The sequence below is a fragment of the Mytilus californianus genome, unplaced genomic scaffold, assembly GCF_021869535.1.
Source record: "Mytilus californianus isolate M0D057914Y unplaced genomic scaffold, xbMytCali1.0.p SCAF_9, whole genome shotgun sequence".
Taxonomy (NCBI): Eukaryota; Metazoa; Mollusca; class Bivalvia; order Mytilida; family Mytilidae; genus Mytilus; species Mytilus californianus.
Genome location: NW_026262745.1, coordinates 61,621,190 through 61,631,847, shown reverse-complemented (window position 1 = coordinate 61,631,847; position 10,658 = coordinate 61,621,190). Strand labels below are relative to the sequence as shown.

Here is a 10,658-nt window from a genome sequence, read left to right as displayed (position 1 = left end):
AACACTTTCAGTCGCCTGATTGCTCTTTCTACATTGATTCTAACACGTGCAATCCTCCGTGTAGAAGTGACGTCCTCAGCACTCAATTGTGGCTTACCCTTAGTAAAGGACGGAATATTAAGTTTAACCCTTCGGGGGAAAAGTAAATCCTCTATTGTAAAGCCTCTATCAGCCATTATTTCATCACCAGGTAACAGATAATTAAGGAAACCACTTTTTTCAACAATAAATTTGTCACTTGCACGTCCACCAAACGCTTTTGATATGAACATAATTTGTCCATGAGGAGATATCCCTACCATGTACTTAGCCGTATTGTGCGATTTATAGTTGCTATATGTCTCGCCCCGACTTTTCAAATTAGTAGGTCTTTGGATAAATGTCTCAGCACAATCTATTATGCACGTTGTTCGAGGGTAGTTTTCTCTGAAAGATTCTGGGCAGCAGTCTCTTAATGTTTCCCTTGGAAGCCAAATTATAAGAGCTTGCAACTTATCTGCCAACAATGGGATCCAAGAGTTGAACATTTTGCATGCTAGGCTATCAGAAATTCCAAACCTACGGCCTATATCTTGATATATCAAGTTAAGTTTTAACCTCATTAAAACTAACATTATTTGATCGGCAATATCGAGTTGAAAGCTGAAAGTGTTAAACTGGGACATGCACTCGACCAAAGTGAAAAAAACTTCCTTCGTTACACCAGTATAAAGTAAGGAGTCACTATCAGTCACAATATGTCGGGTAGCTGACATTGTACCTCCATCTAATTTTATTTGCACTCCTTTCTCCTCAGTTAATGTAAGGTTTGTTTGAGCAAATTTATCCTGTAAGTCAGTCCATGCGTGTGCATATGAATGGTCGTTGTGGAGTAAAAAGTCAGTTTCTTCATATTGGGTTGACGCACATGTAGTTATTGGGTTGACAACGTTAAAACTACAGACGGCTTCGGGTAAAGATTGGTCAGTTACTTCAAGACTTAAATCAAGTTCTTCAAAATCTGAATTGTCATCATCACAGTCAATCAATTTACGTTTTTTAACATCTGATTCATGTTTATGAATTTTGCGCCGGCCAGGTGTTACTTTCGTTTCATAACCCATTTTAAGTTTTGGAAATGGATTTCTTTCCGTCGGCAATCCATCTAGAAAATGTTCCGAGCAAACGAAAACTGTTTTCGGCAAAGTTTTTCTATTGATTGCCTTCGTCCATTCTGCTCTAATTGGACCATCCGACGGCATTAGATGAAATTTATATGGAATTAAACACGCACAGTCTTCGTGAAATTGTCCGTGTATTTCACACATTGATTCTTTCCATAAATTTAATTTTCGACGGTTATTAGAGCAACCATTGACTGCACAAGAACTTCCACCACCTTTTTTATATTTTTTCCCACTATCCATTACTTAATTAAAGAAAAAACGGATAAAATAAAAATGTAAACAAAAGATCGATAATGTTGTTGTTGATGCACGTGCGTTATGGTTACAATCTACCATTAGCTCTTTTGGGACCAGTCGAAAATGAGCATAACATGGTATTCAGAAACAAAAACATGGCTGATTTTGATTGGGTGGAGTATGCCACAAATAATAATTTTTTTTCCTGAAACCTTATGGATTCTTGGTTGTAGCAATGACAAAATAAAATTTGATTCCTCCTTCAGAAGTAGTTGAGAATTTTTTTTCTTCCTGTTGTTGAATGCATAAATTTTACTGTTATTTTTGTGCGAGATTGACGGTCACCCTTGACAACTGTAAATTACACCTAGAAAAGCAACGCGACCATATCATTTTTTTTATAAAAAATGTTAACACAATAAATATTCTTTATTTTAAAAAAGGTTTTATAATAAAAATCAACTCAATAAAATCAGTACAGCAAGAAACATTACTATTGTCGGCAATGGAAAAATCAATTGTTTTTTACATTCTATATTGGGATGAAATTTACTTTCACTTTCATTTTGGAAAAGCAAGTTGCTGAATCAGACTTCTTTTAAAACGTTTTTGTGATTGTGTCAGCATCATGGAGGACTTTCAAAAAGATTTAGAGGAGAGATTTCTAAAAAAAACAAAAAAAATGGGCAATATTCATGGTTGTGTAGCATGGGACGGCTATGTTGATAAATTAGGATACGGTGTCATGAATGTAAACTGGCCAAGGGAGGGTGCAAAAAAAGAAAGAGCACACAGACTAGCATATATGATTAAGGAAAGAATAAGCCACAATGATATGCCAAGACTTGATGAAAACAACAACCGCATAGAATTTAGTCACTTGTGCCATAATAAGACCTGTGTCAATTCAGAGCATATTAAACTTGAGTCCCATGCTACAAACCAGGAACGTATTCATTGTAAAGGGCAAAATTTATGTGCAAAATGTCATGAACCACATTGTCTTATATGAAAGTATGCTTTATTTACAAATTAACACTTTTTTGTCACTGCAACTCGTTGTTTTTTGGCATAGGGATGGTCCTCGGCTTGCGTTTTTGTACGTTTCACTGGCCGCATAAGCTTGTTTTTCTCGTAACACTTTTCTTCCTGATGTTTTTCATAAATTTTATACAAATGTTTCCTGGTATCAGACCTCTCCTTTTTATATTTTATTGATTTTTTATAAGCTTTCTGCATTCTGTCTGTTTTTTGTATAGCTTTAAGTTCTTTTTCAGCAGCAGACCCAGGACTGATTTCTGCCCCAAGTTGCTTACAGATCACTAGGAGAGACTCACCAGGACCAAGATTTACACTATGAATAGCTGAATGGACACGACCTTCAAAGTTTTTTGTATAGGTAACATTTTTTGGTAGTGATCTACGCAGTGATCTGTTAAATCCCTCGACTTTTTGAGTATTTAGGTTCAATCTCGTCTTTTTTAAAGCGCTCGGACTGAGACGATATAACACACACTTTCTTATGGCATTCAAGTTTTCGTCCAATTTTCTGATTTTAAAACTGTTCGGTAAGAAAGCTCTGTTGGACAACCAGAACTTTTTTCCACCCTTGCAAACAAAGGAATGCCTACGGCAAAGTTCATGATTGCCTGTGTAACATGCAGGTATGGCATCAACGGTGAAAGAGATTTTATTCTTCACTTTGACAAAGTCACCGCCATATTTTTCCATGGCCTGGGTAAACTCCGACTGACATCTCTCAGCTAAATCCAGAGCGAAATTGTTCAAAAGCTTTTCACGGTCTTTTTTAGTTCTGCCGGGCATTATTTCTCCCAATTCTTTATTATTCTTGATGTTTTTTCTGTGATTATTTAAAAAATGCCTGGTATCTAGAAAATGTTCTGGCTCTGTAGATGTTGTATTTTCAAGATACAAGTCATCTGCTGCTCTATAAGCAGAGCTATCTGGATCTGTTGTTAAATGTTTAGCTTCAATACCATCACTTGCAAGATCTTGCAGAGCTTCATTTGCCCATGTGTACTCATCTCCTATGCTTTTCATGAATGTTAAATTTGAACTACATGCAGAAGTGCACTTTTCACCTGATCTGATTGGATGAACTGAACAAAGTTTATTTTTGCAAACAACTCCTATAATGCTTTTATCTTCTGTTTCAGCTTCTGCAACAGAATACACCACTTGTGTAGCAGGCTGGAATGGGGTTTTTCCAATGCCGGAATATATTGCATTGTTGTATGCACCGTCAGCCTGTAGACTTACAGAACCAGGATCTTTTCTTCCTCTGAGTGTATTAATTTCAATCAGCTGCTTGCGTCGCGCTTTCATGTCTTTCTTATTTATATTTACTATTTCAGGTAGCACTTTATTTGCCCTCTTTTGTAGTCCTGAAGTGGATGGAGCTGGCATGTTACAGCCAAGTACTATTTTCCTCAAACCAGTATATCCAAGTGGTGTTTGACTTAATGCTGCTTGGGCGGATACATTTATCTTGGCTGCCTTCCTTCCTGGTTTTTTGGTTTGCACTTCTTCATAGAGTTTGAACTTTCTCGATCGATAGGTGCATTTGTCACACATTGCCTCTTCACGATTAACAAATCCAAACTTTTCTTCTCTTTCCATATTCCACTGTAAAAATCCATTACAATTGGGATGAAGTCTTTGGTGTTCTCCAAATACAGAGTTCCACATTATTGCATTCAGTCTCACATTTACTGTTCTATTAGATGAATCTTCAGACCTAAAATTTAATAGAAAAGAATGCCATAAGAGAGTGTTTTTCTACCTGTAACAGTAGTTTCTAAATGTACTTAAAAATATTTGTGAATTACCTCCCTTTGATCACAATTTTTTTTGGCACAAATATAAAATAGAATTTCTTGGTATTATGAAGCTAAGCAGGTTGAAGTATCAATATTTTCTTTAAGTTAAGCATATATTTTATTAATTCAAGAAGGTACGACAACAACAAAATATTATTTCAAGGGAAATTTCTAGATTTAAAGAACTGATAGGCATTTTCAATCCGCTTTCAGAAAAATAATTTAAAATAGAGTTAAATAATACCTATGTTCATATTAACTGGTATTTCGATATTTTATGTTATTACTTTAATTATCATTTAACCTACCTTTGATTTTTCTTTGCTGATTTCATTGTTTTTTTAATTTTAGGAGCAGCATCCCTTGGTCGCAACAGAACAGCAGGTTTGGTGTCATTTATTGATTGAGTATCGGTATCCTTATATGGAATATTTTGCACAAGAGAAGTCATTTTTCTGGTAAGTCTTTTATAAACTGTTTGTGTTGTGTCACTTTTACTTGGTTTTACAGTTTTTTTTTGTCTATTGTAAGGCACAGTTCCAGTTGGAAAACCTGAATTATTTCCCTTTCTGAACTTGGTCATTTTAATATGTAGAATTTATTTGTAATCCGTGAATGTAACTGTTTAAGGAAAAAGTTTGTGAAAGTTTGGGATTCTGTCTTTACTTTTATATTGGAAATTTGGTTAAAATTTGCATCTTTAATTTGAAAGAAAGGCACCAAACAGAACTCTCATAAAAAATTCTCATAAACAGAGAGAGATAGCAGTACAGATATAAATTTTTAATTCTTACAGCTGCAGTGACAGATATGATAAGATAATTGATTCATCATCTCTGGTCACTGTCTTATCTGTTTGGTGTAAGGTTATGGTTTTTTAGTGCATTAAGTTGTTTCAGATTAAACTTTTAATACTTCAAAATTAAGAAAATTGTCATTTTTTCCTGTAGTTTTCAATTCTTGGGTAGAATCTACCCCAATTATCTGACAGCTGATGTTAGTGTTTTATGTGAAAGTCATATCCACTAGTCTATTGATAAAACACACAGACTTATTGCTTTTGTATATTTAATAAGAAAATAAATAAGTTTTATTTGGCAAAAAAATCAACTCTCAGCTTCACATTTCCTCTGCCGTCATTTGGGGTACATGTTGAACTTTTCTTTTTTCTTCGCTTGTAAGTGATCGACATCTTTTGCCTACAACTTTTCCATTACTAGATATAACAAATATTCATTTGGCCTAAAATTTGCTAGATTCTGGGCCCTTTTTTTGATTCTATAGGTTACAATCTACCATTAGCTCTTTTGGGACCAGTCGAAAATGAGCATAACATGGTATTCAGAAACAAAAACATGGCTGATTTTGATTGGGTGGAGTATGCCACAAATAATAATTTTTTTTCCTGAAACCTTATGGATTCTTGGTTGTAGCAATGACAAAATAAAATTTGATTCCTCCTTCAGAAGTAGTTGAGAATTTTTTTTCTTCCTGTTGTTGAATGCATAAATTTTACTGTTATTTTTGTGCGAGATTGACGGTCACCCTTGACAACTGTAAATTACACCTAGAAAAGCAACGCGACCATATCATTTTTTTTATAAAAAATGTTAACACAATAAATATTCTTTATTTTAAAAAAGGTTTTATAATAAAAATCAACTCAATAAAATCAGTACAGCAAGAAACATTACTATTGTCGGCAATGGAAAAATCAATTGTTTTTTACATTCTTATCTTTCACTACTGTTATGGCTGACGTACCACGTGACGCCTTAATGGCAGCGCACATGTTTTTGAGGTCAGATCTTGATAAATGTGTCTATACTTTGGTCTCACTAATTAGGCATAACGACACGAATAAAAATAAGCCATCAGAAAACAAATTAGGCGATAAGAAAGTTTATGTAAATTTAAGCTATTATATATAGATATAAAAAGACAATTCATTACAGATTTTAATAATTGATCCATATTTGTTTACATTTAGTAGCAGCTATGCCAGCTTGTATGTCATGAATGTAGTGATTTCTTGCTAAAACAAACATTTCAAAGTATTTTATGAATCTTAACATATTGTTACAATCCTGGAATCATAATTGTGCCACAAGAGTTAAGTAACCTTGATCAACAAATTATGAAAATAAAGGACATGGCAATTATTTTAACATTAGTAGATATCTCATTATATTATTAATTCGTATAGTTTAACTAATTTGATTCGTTCAGGGATAGTCACATGTTAAACTATATTTTCGAAGGTTGATAGAAAACGGTGGATAGCAAAAAGCATACTGCGCAGCTAAAAGCATAGTGCACGGTTATTTTTAGAATATCTAAAAACCGATATATTTTTTGACGTCATGTAATGAATTTCATGATATTGTTTAAAGTTTTATAAAAAAAAACATCAATGATCGATTATTTGAAGAAAAAAAATCTTCAAATACATACATTGTAAAAAAAAAAAAGTAAATGAAATAACAACTAATATGTCATGTATGTTGTTATTGTCTAGGAGACAATATGATATCTATAAAATTCCAACAAAATCAAATGACTATTTTGATACAAATATGGTCGGAAATTAATAATATAACAATTATAGCCTATTTATGAGGTCAATACAGGATATATCGACCCAAAGAAGTATATCGACCTCGGACTTCGTCCTCAGTCAATATACTTCTTTCAGGTCAACATATCCTTGTATCGACCTCATACAAAGGCTTTAATTGTACAATATTAAAATCTCAATAATAGAGGAAAACATAAAAATTTAAGAACAAGGCAATAACCACCACCCTCTCCCCCTCTTTTCATTTATTCATTTACTTATACATTATATATATAATGTAAACTGTAAATATATTATCAATAACATATCCTCGATTATAAAAAAAAACTTTTCTATATTCTTCTATCAGTATAATAAAATAATTATAATACGCGTATTTTAAAACCACACTTTAATGCATGTTTCTTTATTCATTTATTGGAAATTATTTTTGTTTAGATTTCCTGGTGCTTAATTTGTTTTCTTGTCCCTACATAAGTTGTCTTGTCGCTAAATAATTCTGCATGTTCCTAAATTATTCTTCTTGTTGCTAAATTATAAATCTTGTCCCTACTTAACACAGCTTAATGGAAGCTATTAAACCAAGAGTTCCAAATGGTTAAGTTGAAGTCATGCATTCGTAACCTTTAAGAAACTGCTTCATAAGCTTCTAAATGAAGATCGTTATTTATTATTCTCGATCTGTGTGTCAGTTATCATGAAAAGCATCCAACGTGTCTTATAATTTAGAATTATCTGGGCTGTTTCCTCAACATCAAGAAAACAAGCTATAATTGTTTCCCCCAAAAAGAAGTGCATTTGCAACAATGAAAATTGCAATAATAAATTTTATAAAAGTACAGTTTTCAATTACAAAACTCTTTGAAAACATATTCAAATAAAAAAAGATTCTCTAAGATAAAAAACATGCATTATTACTTTAGCCAATTACGACAATAGGTATGACTTACGATATCATTGCGCAACATCCAGTAGGCGCGTTAATATAAATCCGCGAGCCCCGTTAAAACTGGAAAATGTTAGAAACAATTACTGGTTCTCTTACCAATACAAACTTACAGCTATCATTTCGGATATTGCAAGTCACAGACTTTTTAACCCAGTTCGCATTGGAAAAGACGAAGATGAGAAAAGATCTTTTCTTTAACTTTCATTTGCCAACAAAGGTCTCGATGGCATCAACTTTAGAAATATCCTTCATCATAAAATAGTTCAGACAAAAATACCTCCATATTTCAAAGATCAGTCTGTACAAATCATTTCTTATACCTATATCAAACCTATTGCAACTAAAATTTTCAATTACAAACACGTTTTGCAGGATCTCAATATTGAAGTCTAAACCTCCTGATTGCACCTGTGCTAGTTCCCAATTCACATATAATCCGGCTGGCCACGTTATTACTGGAGGCCTCAACACTGTCAATAACACTTATTTGCGATGTTTGCTATCCAAAGGTCCGAAATATCGTGAGCCTATATATATCAATTGGAAATACAACTTATAAATACTGATGGATTCAGTCGAGGATTATGCCAGGCTATGAGCTAAACGCGAGAAAGAAGACGTAGATACTCTTTCCAAATGGATAAAGGATGAGAGGTCGTTGATACAAATCAGAATTAAGAAACTGAATAGGTATATCAAAACCCATGCTACGTCAATCGTTGAAGACCCAAATGTTGCAAAACACTTGCCCTACCTCCATGATAAATATGTTGTTGTTCCCGCAGATAAAGCCCCAAACAACATTGATTATGTGTGTAAATCTCATTACATAAACTGCTTGATAAATGAATTAGGTATTGACAATTCACTTGGAACTTCAACATATACCCTCACGACACTTACCAAAGAGGGAATCCTAGATAATCACAGGTCTGTTCTATGTTCCTTTGGAATTTCAACCAAAGATGAAGAACTGGATCTGCCATCACTGTATTGGATACCTAAACTACATAAGTGTCCTTACAAACAACAGTATATTGCTGGGTCTTCCAAATGCTCAACGAAACCTGTTTCTAAATTATTAACAAAACATTGAGAATTTTAAAATGTATTTACATTAACAAAAATAAAGTAATTGTCCAAAGCAAAGAGTCCATGAAATTAAAGCTATCATTCTTTTCTAGTATTCACATTATAAGACAGATGGAAAAAATCATTTAATACTTTGATTATACATATTGGGTGAAATGTTCGTTGTTTTTTTTTTTCTTCAGTGAGCTAATTTCTAAATAAACCAAATCAATATAATTTACACATTATCATAATAATAACACATAGTTACATCCTATAAACGTATGAGGCTTAGCTATTGGATAGCCTTTATTTGTATCAATGTAACTAACGTGAAGGATGCATATTTAAATCGTTAGTCACTTAACTATTTCAATAAATCTTCAAACGACGCTTTAACTTGAGGTAAGATCTAAATTAGATAAATATTAAAATGTCGTATTTTAATTGTACTACATAATAAAAACAAATGTTGGGTCACTATAATGTAGAAACTTACAATATCTGCTGAAAGATAGAAAGATGAAAACGTAATAAATGATCATAAATGTATTTTTTTGTTTAACTAGTAACAATAATATGATCCTTTATCATTGAGAACGTAAAGATACACTAATTTTGAAGAGAAAATATTTATTAAAATGAGTAGAAGTAAAAAGTCATTGATCTTTGTATCTAGGAACAGCCCAAACCAAACGTTTCCTTTATAGTACCATTTCTCTGTAAAAATATATATCGAAATATCAAAAAAGAGGCATGGCACGCATAGTTATAAATTTATTCTTTGTAGTATCATAAAATATTAAGAATCCATTAGTAATTTTCTTCGTTGATATTGTTGTTTCCATTGTAACAGTGATAATTATTTTGGGTTGAAAAGGCACAAAAAAATTCTTCCCAAATTCAGGAGTATACTAGGGAAATAAAACACTTATTCTCATTTTCCTGCATGACATTACATTATTTAAATATTATATCTCAATAATAAAACATAGTTGAAAGATTTTGTCTCCTGTATATGTTTTTTTATTGTCTCGTTGGAATCCAAATTTGGAGATTTGTTTATCAAATACTGAAAAATTGATGATTTTGAGTTGACCATAAACAGAAATTACACATTGGTTGGACATTTTCTTTTTGTTTCTTTTTTCTTATTATATACAGAATACAGAAGAAAAATAAGATTAAAAACAGGGAAAACCTTAACCTTTTATTCAAATATTCCATCCAAAAATATGTAATAATTGTAAATATCGAAAAGTCATTATCTCATACAACATACTCATGATATTGAAAAAGCTTTTTATCAAGACAAAATTGAATTTAGAGGAGTACTTCAATCTTGTACACCATATGTATTTATTCTTCATGAAAAAGACCCATTCTTTGCATAAAATCACAGGAACCAAAAGTAAAAACAATAAATATTGTTGCCATGGAAACAAAAAAGGGGGGATCGCTTTAATTGTTTTAACTATTAAAAATATATAATGTCGATGATACAACACCAATATTGTAAATGCTGATATTGCAAACCCCAGACAAAACCCATATTGTTGACTTAGTAACTGAATGTCACATTAAATGCACCCTAGTTACAATGCATATTGTCAGTTTGTGTGCCAATGGTAAGAATGACCATTAATACACATATTATATAATACGCCATTTATCAGCCGTTTTACAATACAATTAAAGTTATCTGTACAAACCAAAACTGTATGTGTCAATTACTCCAGTTACCTATAAAACCAACACATTGTTCTACTTAATTATTTGTCATATACTAATGTAATGTTCAATGAACCATCATTTTC

At 32.4% G+C, this 10,658-nt stretch overlaps 1 long non-coding RNA gene across 2 annotated transcripts in view; it reads left to right on the top strand.

The window, feature by feature from the left end:
- Positions 1–9,100: 9,100 nt before the first annotated feature.
- LOC127716204 (uncharacterized) overlaps positions 9,101–10,658 on the top strand; it is a 66,948-nt gene continuing 65,390 nt past the window's right edge. For both annotated transcript variants that reach the window (XR_007988801.1, XR_007988800.1), the window contains exon 1: positions 9,101–9,246. This is a non-coding gene — a long non-coding RNA (uncharacterized LOC127716204). The remainder of the gene's footprint in view (positions 9,247–10,658) is intronic.